An 8,481-nucleotide genomic window follows, 5' to 3' on the forward strand; every position below is an offset into this window, starting at 1 on the left:
ATGGTAACACCTTAGCCAAGGCCTCCACACCAGAGCCAAGGCCCCCAAGGGACCCCGCCAGACCCCAGGCCGTGCCACAGCTGCCGCCGTCCCGCAGGAGGTGCGGTGTCTCTCCTCACAGCTGTAGTCCAGCTCTGGACCTCGTAGCAAGCCGCCTTCTGAGGGGTCCTGTTCCCGGGTCGCTGCTGCTCCTCAGAACCCCTCTGATGGGCGGGAAGGTGCTTTGTTGCCGCTGGAGAGCGGTGGGTTCAGGGCAGCCGGGGGTGGTCACAAGCCTGGGGAGGGTTGGAGTGACTGATGTTGGCATTTGGAGCCGTCGGCCTTTTGGGAGGGCTGATCGCAGCAGGCGCTGGGTTTGTAAGCAAAAAAAGTTTGGAAATCGCTGCCGTGGTGGAGTGTGTAAATGCGAACTGTTACGAGTACTCGGTGTGGTATTTCCCCAAGGTGCAGCGTGTGGTTTTCCTCTCTGTGCTGTGTAGGCAGATGCTTTAGACCGTAAGAAGCCACGGGGATTTGAGCACGTCTGGTGAATTTGGAACTGCCCGCCAATAAATCACAATTTTTGCATGTGCCTTTCTCTTACGTTGGTTTAACTCAAGGGAGATTTTTTTCAAAAAAAAAAAAGATGAGCAGGAATGAAAAGGAATGTCTGAAGATGAATGACTGATAGAAAGATATTGGAGGACAACACAAGCAATTGGCTATGAGGACATAATGCTGAGCTCCATCTTCAGATAACTATCTTTCAAAATCTGTCTCAACATTACTTTTTAAAAGAGGACTTAGGCTCCTAAACCCCTTGGTTACGTTTCTTTGTTCAGTCTCAGGTTTCATTTCCGAGCGCTCTACATGCTCTCTGCTACAACAGTTGGCAGATAAGCTTGCTCAAACAAGTATTTTCACCTCTTATTTCTACTATAAACACTTATAGAACAGGAACAAGCACAAACAGATCAGCACTGCTCACTAGTGTATTGACTGCCTCGAGAAGCATGTCTTAGCTTCTCAAGGAAGGCTTGTACTGCAACTGCTTTTGGTGGCCAAAACCTCTAGTAATAGTTTGTTAATACACTAATGTAAAATGTTTAGATAGTTTTGCTGGTTTTAAGTACGAAATAAATGTATCATTCTGTACTCTATGCAGTACTATTAAGCTCAAGCACAGTATTACTGGGTCTGGTGTGTGCTATGCTCAGATAGTGTATCCTGGTTTGAATGTTGCCATGGCTTTTCAAAACTAAATTTGCAGGAAGCAATATAAAGGTAATCCAGGGAAGGGTTTTCAATTAATAAACTTTTCAGCATAAACGATGAAGAGATCTAAATGTGTTTAACAAAGCGTAAATATTAGTAGAAGTATACTTTAAGCCTTGCTTCAAAGTAATGGTGCAAATTTGATTAACTCCAGTTGATCTGAAAAGTGGTGGTTTGGATTGGGAGAGGAATGCATTTTCTGTCTGAGTCTGTGAAGGAAGATGTCAGGCATGTGTTACAAGGCTCTCCAGAAACTTTTTTTTTGTGTGTGTGTGTGTGTGTAATTATCGCATCCTTATACTTTAACATAAAATATTACCAAAGAATAAAAAGAGACTGATTGAAAAGAGAAGAGCAATCTTCCTTAAGCAAATGGGCAAACTACTTAATAAATGTAGACCTGTTCTGTTTCTTCAGAATGATCCAGAGTTGTTTGAAGTCAGAACAACCTTCCATCTGTTTAATTTTTTAATTTTTAAAATGGTACTCAATAACTATGTGAAATGGAACATGGGACCCAGAGACCAGTAGATTGGACTCAGTGACCAAGAGTCTTATACCCTGTTTTCGGTAGCCAGTGGTATTTTCTCTGTTAGGAGGAATGTACGCAGGGACCTGACTTTATGAGAGCTTTTAAGTGATGACCATGTAGATGATGGTCACCTTGAAATGATTTGCGGTGCAATTATGCTATTCCATAAGAAAACGCAGGTGGAGGCTTCTTTTTGCAATGTCCATGAAAGTTGGGGTTTCCTGTGCTGCTGTACACTTGAAGGAAGAACAAGGTGAAAGGCTGTTACTGGCCTGTGCACACAAACCAATGGTGCGCAGCTTTGCAGTTCAGATCAAGAACTTGATAAAATGTGAACCAATATTAATGTTTGCTTTTTCATAGCTGTTGAACTTAGACTCTTTCCCCATTTTTTTTGTCAAAGAAAATCTAGATATTTCTGGAAGCTGAATGACATACTGCTGTCAGTTTTAAAACTGTTTAGAGCGAAAGGAAACATGCTGTTCCAATTTAAACCGTTCTTTGTTTTGGAGTTTAAATCAACTACTATACTTTTCTGTTAAAAGGAGGTCAGAAGCAACAAAAACCTGTTCAGAATTATCTCATGAAAATCTTTACATTGAAAAATATCAACTTTAACAGATGATTGATTTATCTTGGAATTTTTTTGCTTATCAAAAGCATTAAGGTTTCAACTCTTCAGCCTGATGCAGGGTGGGGAATTTCGCTGGAAATGTCAACGAGTTGGGTTTTTGGGTTTTTTTTTGTGTTTGTGCAGAGGCAAAATAATTTCCTGTTCAACCCATTTTAGAAATAAGAAATTAAAGGAAGTACTGTAGGTCACATCAGAAATCTGTAAAACCTTTTGGCTTCTAGCTACTGCTTTACCTGTTGAACATGCAATCAGCAAATCGCTAGTACAGATATAGGATATTTTATACATACAGAGGAACAACCGGAACATTATTTTTTCAAAATGCAGTGCGAGCAATCTCTTCATCTGAACACTTAGAAACATACTGTCTACTTCAATTGAGAATTCAAATCTAATTGTTGATATCTCCTAGCAGTGTTCCCATGCTGAATGCCTTTCGGGAGGAGATGAATGCGATAGCGCATACCCACACAAGGCAGTCCTTAGGTGTGTTATTTACTATAGCCCATAATTACCTCCTACTTATTGTGTCACATATTTACTATGTGATAGAAAGTGTGCTAGATAGGCGTGCCAATTAATGTGACCCACAATCTCTGTACTTGAGAAGTAGATACTGGTGAATTATCACTTATTTATTGCTTATGCCCTCCACTGTAGTAAAACACACGCGGTTCCTCCAAGAGGAGAACAAAGTGATCTCGTAGGGAGAGTTTGCTGCGAAAGTGTTTTGGCTTAGCAACTGAGCAACACGAGCTTAGAAAACCAAATTCTGTTCCAGCGTAAAGACATGTTGTTTTTCTGCTGCTCAGACTCTGGGTAAGAAATGGCACTATGGCTGCTGTGAGGATAAAACATAAAGTGCTCTGCAGCACTTGGGTACTCTTGGGATGAAGGGTCATATAAACCCCTTAGCCTGCAGACCGATTAAGTGCCTAGGCTTAAGCAGCAGCTTGCGTTTTTGATGTTGGTTCAGGTTTTTTGCCTTTTTTTTTTTTTTTTAACAGTAGGAAATGGGAGGACAAGTGATACAGAGCTTCAAAGGAGAGACCACAACTTCTAGTGAGTTATGGATGAGATCCAGGCTTGTTCCTTTTGATCCTGCTTAGCACACAGAGCTCAGTTTCCTTGCCTACCCTGTGTCTTGGTATCCTGACAGATGTCTTTTTCTTTTTTTTTTTCCCCCTGTCCCACGTGGAGTGCTGGCTCCTTCTTCATCCAGAGGCTCTTGAGTAACTCAACAGGAAGTTGCAGCAACTCTCAAAAGTAAACAATACCTCAGTCTCTGAGATAGTCTCATACAAGCACCCCGTTAACCTTTAAGTTTACGGATATTCCTTCACCTTGAGTCATTCTGTGAAATTTTGGTAGATTTGAACTAAAAGTCATGCTGCTTTCTGGAAATGCAACTTCCTGCTCTGTTGGTTCCAAGTACCACCAGTCTTCCCTCTGCATAATCTCCTCTTTTGCTTCATCATGTGTCATGCTTAAGTTTTTCATAGTTTAAGATGATGATAGGATGAGGGGAAATGGCTTCAAACTGGAAGAAGGTAGATTTAGATTAAATATTAGGAAGAAATTTTTCACTCTGAGGGTGGTAAGGCACTGGCGCAGGTTGCCCAGAGAAGTTGTGGAAGCTCCATCCCTGGAGGTGTTCAAAGCCAGGCTGGATGGGGCTTTGAGCAACCTGGGCTGGTGGGAGGTGCCCCTGCCCATTGCAGGGGGGTTGGAACTCAATAGTCTTCAAGGTCCCTTCCAACTTAAACCATTGTGTGATTCTATGACAGGATAGCTGTAGTAAGGAAGAAATGTTTCTTTCAAGGAAGATGACAAACAATGTACTTCTTGTAACACATGTACAAGTTTATTTAAAAAAAAAACAACCCCGGAACTTATGTGATTTGGCCCTAAATTAATAACAATACATTGAATTTCAATTATTCCATTATATTTTCACCTAAATGAGTTCCAGCAGAGGAAGAGTGAAGGGAAAGGCCTTAGCAGGTCGTTGCAAAGGAGGGATTCTGCAGTAGGATGGTATGGTCCAGACTGGCTGTTTTTTATACATTAGCTTCCCCTTCTGCCACACTGTGATAAACACAGAATGTTCAGTGTTTATAAATGTGATAAAGATCTCCACATAATCTTTGTTAACTGCACCCAGCTTCAGTTAACTGAGTCCTTCTTCTATAAATCTCTTCACAAATGATCGTGTCGGGTATCCGTGTTCTTTCTCACATTAGGTAGGAGATCAAAATAGGTAACTTTAGTGGTGTCTTCAGGCACCAGATCTATGAAGTGCTGCTCTCTCAAAGGGTAGCTGTGTTGGTAACATCCTGAACTTAAAAGCAATTAAGTATTCAAGCTCAAATCCTCCAAGATATTAAGATTTTTGAATTGAGTTGAATGGAAACTATTGCTAAAGGATTTGGGCCTCAGATTCTCAATGTCAAGAGCAGTATAAATATTTATCATCAGATTTGGAGTATTATCCAGGTCCTATTATCATTCATCTGTGTGTAAACAGCATAAGAGTCTGTATTTCAATCTGTTTAGGAAAGACAAAGTCTGGGTCTGAGAGTTGTGAGCAAAACTTAATACCAGTGAAAGCTGCCAATATCAAGGATTTATGGAGTCCTTCAATGACAGTGTCAATTAATGAAGCTCATGAAAATGATGTCCATTTCAGTAGAATATGTGAATGTGATTGTTCGTGTTTTTCAAGGGAAGCAGTCATTTCCTTCACAATAGCACGCTGATGGGTCAAACGAACAATACAGTCCTCAGTGCAAGAGAATGGGGCAGCTGATTTGTCACCACCAACATCTTACCAGCCTGGTTGAGTCCCTTCTGGAATTCCAGGCTGCAATTCTGGAATTGCAGGGAAAAGGATTTGTAGGAAAAAAAAAAACAAAACACCCCACCCCCCCCAAAAAACCAACCAAACCAAAAAAACCCAAACCAACAAAACACCCAAGAGGAGAACAATCTTACTTTTCCCAGGTGCACTGTGACTTCATGGGCAATGCTTCACAAAGGCCTTTTGGACACAAAAGCCTGCTTGTCCCTCCTTTCCATGTGTTTCCTGGGGGTGGGACGGGATGCCATGGGATGGTGTGGATGGTATGGAACTGGGAGCCCGTTGTTGGGAGGCAAGGTCCCACTTTGCTTTAGCAGAGGATTAAAGCCCCACAGGGAGACTTTTCCTCTGTAGCAAAACTCAAGGTCATATATGTTCTTCAGCTTCCAACACGACTATTCCTCCCTGGTCACAGCAGTGACCATTTTAGCTTAAGTGACATGGCTGGTAGATGTAGTGTCTAGGACTGAGGAATTCTATAAAGTTTCCCTCCTAAAAATAAATAGTATTTGAAACAAGATCTGAGTCACTTGAAGAGCTCCTTAAAATGGAGTGTATTTAATCGCTATAGTTAAGAATATAAAGCATTTTGAGATGGGCCTAACCTACCTGGTAGGCAAATTGCTATGCCACTGGAGGTGTAATCCTTTCCTTTCTACATGTGTAAATTTGTAATGTATTAAAATGAAGAGACTATTACTGTTTAAAATTTAATTTTAAAAAAATTCCTTTGAGAAACCTATTAAATGGGATCTTTGATTTTTCCAGTAAGCTAATGTTCCATTTGTCTCCTGATACTGCCGTGACTATGATGGGCCATTATCCAGTCGCACGTTATTTGGCCGAGCTAGAGGAGAGCACAGCAGCAAGCAGCCAGAGATCTTCCCAGGAACACATTCAGGCTTTTGTACAGCCGACAGCCTTGATTCTGTGCTGGGCCTGTGTGAGCTGGCACTTTGTCCCTGTGCGAATCTCACGGCAGCGTGAGAGGTGAAGTCAATGTAATAAAACTTAGATCATTTACAGTTATGTCATGTGCCAGTGTCATAAAGCTTTGAATTAGGACAGAATGAGAAATGAAGGAGGGAGAGAAGAAAAACTATTTCACAGGAGTTGTTTCAGATGTCAAAGTCATTTAGTTTCCAAACTTTCTCAGAATACATTTGACACCTGTGCAATTTAAAAAAAAAAAAAGTATACTTTTCATTTCTTCCTTTTCTCTCTCTCCTTTTCACCCCAGATGAATGACTTGTATTCTAGAATCTCCTCCACCTCTTTCTTACACGTGCAATTTTTTCATTTCATTTTGTTTCCCTTTTTTAATATGTACATTTGGAAACATGGAAAAATAAAATGGGAAAAATCTCCACGTTCTGGATATCTTTTTATTACAGTAAGAGGTGACAGCAAGCAACGTGGAACAAAAAGCAGTAAAAAATTTTATGCTTTTATGTTTTGTCTCCTTTGAAAAAGCAAGGTATATCTTCTGGGGGAAACAGTTTACTATTGGGAGATCTATCAGCTGGAAAATTGTGGCCAGTAGTAATCTTCAGATGCAGCAATGCTATTCTGACTGCCTCTTTTTTCCCTTTTTTCTCCCGCCCTGGTACAGAGTTGCTACCTCTTGCTTACATGTTGGTGACCTGCAAAAATTCACTTTCCAGGTCTAAGCCTGTTTGTGGTAAGTGTGAAAGTTCTGGCTCATTTGGGTGTTTGAAGCATTGTTAGGGGAAGCATGTTGCAGTTGGGCCACTGTGATCTCGCAGCAGTTCTTTAAGGATGGTGCTGCTCTCTTCACAACAGCGCTGGCTGTGCAGATTCAGTTGCAGGGCTTTTGGACAGGTCGTAGTTTGATGATGATGATTCTTTTATGATTAACAGACACGATTCTTTTAGAAATACGGATTTCCTGGGTGTTGAAAAAAATCAAGTTTTAAGCTTTAAGTTCACATCACTTAGTTTGGATAGACGCTGTGCGTGCGACTGGTTTACAGTAGAACAATATACCAGGACACTTCTGCCTTTGCTCCGATTTCCATGGTTAACATATTCCTTTTCCATAGTCACCTGATCCTGTCTTTTCTTTGTCTCTGAAGTTTTTTGGCTTAACAACAGTGAAAGCGAACCTTCACTTTAAGAAGAAGGGAAGGGAAGAGAGAATAGCTGAGAGGGTGGGGGGAGGCGTAGGAACAGACATTTCCCAAAGATGCTACCTGTAGTGGTGCTTTGCAAGCCCTTCTGTTTTAGAGCCAGACCGTGGATTTCACTCTTTTCCTGAATAAAAATGACTGAAATAAATAGGTCTGCAGACTGAGAGATGAGTACAGTTTGTGCAAATTAACTCTGAGAGTACAGCTAGAGTGTAACGCTCGTCTGTGTTAGGTGAGCTTAGGTCAGTTCTGTGAGTGATAAACCAGGCTTAATCTTGGCATTAGAGCTCATTAGCACCCAGAGTCTGTCTTTGCCCTCTAGCCTGCTGCTGCGTTTGACTTCTTGGCGCTCCCCTAATGAGTGTCACTGCAGCCAAAGAGTGTGACCAACCTTGGGTGCTTGAGATGGTGCGTCACCTTTGTGTCCTGCCCCACCAAACTCCCACGGTACTGTCATGTTAAAGACAGCCTTGACCAGACACTAAAATCTCATTATCGCTGCAGTCAATTTGTCAGTTCCAGCTCCCGCTAGGCAGGCAGGGTGTCAGAGCAGCACTGATGACAATTTTTTTGTGTCAATACCTTTTATTATTATTGTACATCAGCCCAACTGGATGGACCAGCTTACAATGGAGGAGTCAGGGTGGGAAAGGGAGAAAATAAAGCGGGAACCATATCATTTTGAGCTCTTTCAGCTGTTCCTACCTCTTCTTAATTGAGCTACATTCATTATGATCCTTGGATTTACCCTGTTCCTTTCAAGTGAAAGGAGATGAGATGGCTCAAATTAAGGATATTCCCCCACACCCATTATCACAATGTGCTGAAATACAGCAACCCACTCCTTTATTTGTACTTGTACAAGGCCATTGGAAAGGCCTTTGAAGATGCAATTAACAGAAAGTTTTCTGTACAACAGTACATAGATTTAATCAATTCTAAAAGACAGTCGGGGACTTTCTTCTGCTGCAAGAAGGATCTGTTTCCTTTTCCTCCCAATCCTGCTTTTGACTCATGAGCATTTGTGCCTCTGTGGTTGCACTACACCTTC

The sequence above is a fragment of the Charadrius vociferus genome, unplaced genomic scaffold (assembly GCF_000708025.1).
Source record: "Charadrius vociferus isolate BGI_N301 unplaced genomic scaffold, ASM70802v2 scaffold260, whole genome shotgun sequence".
NCBI classification, from domain to species: domain Eukaryota; kingdom Metazoa; phylum Chordata; class Aves; order Charadriiformes; family Charadriidae; genus Charadrius; species Charadrius vociferus.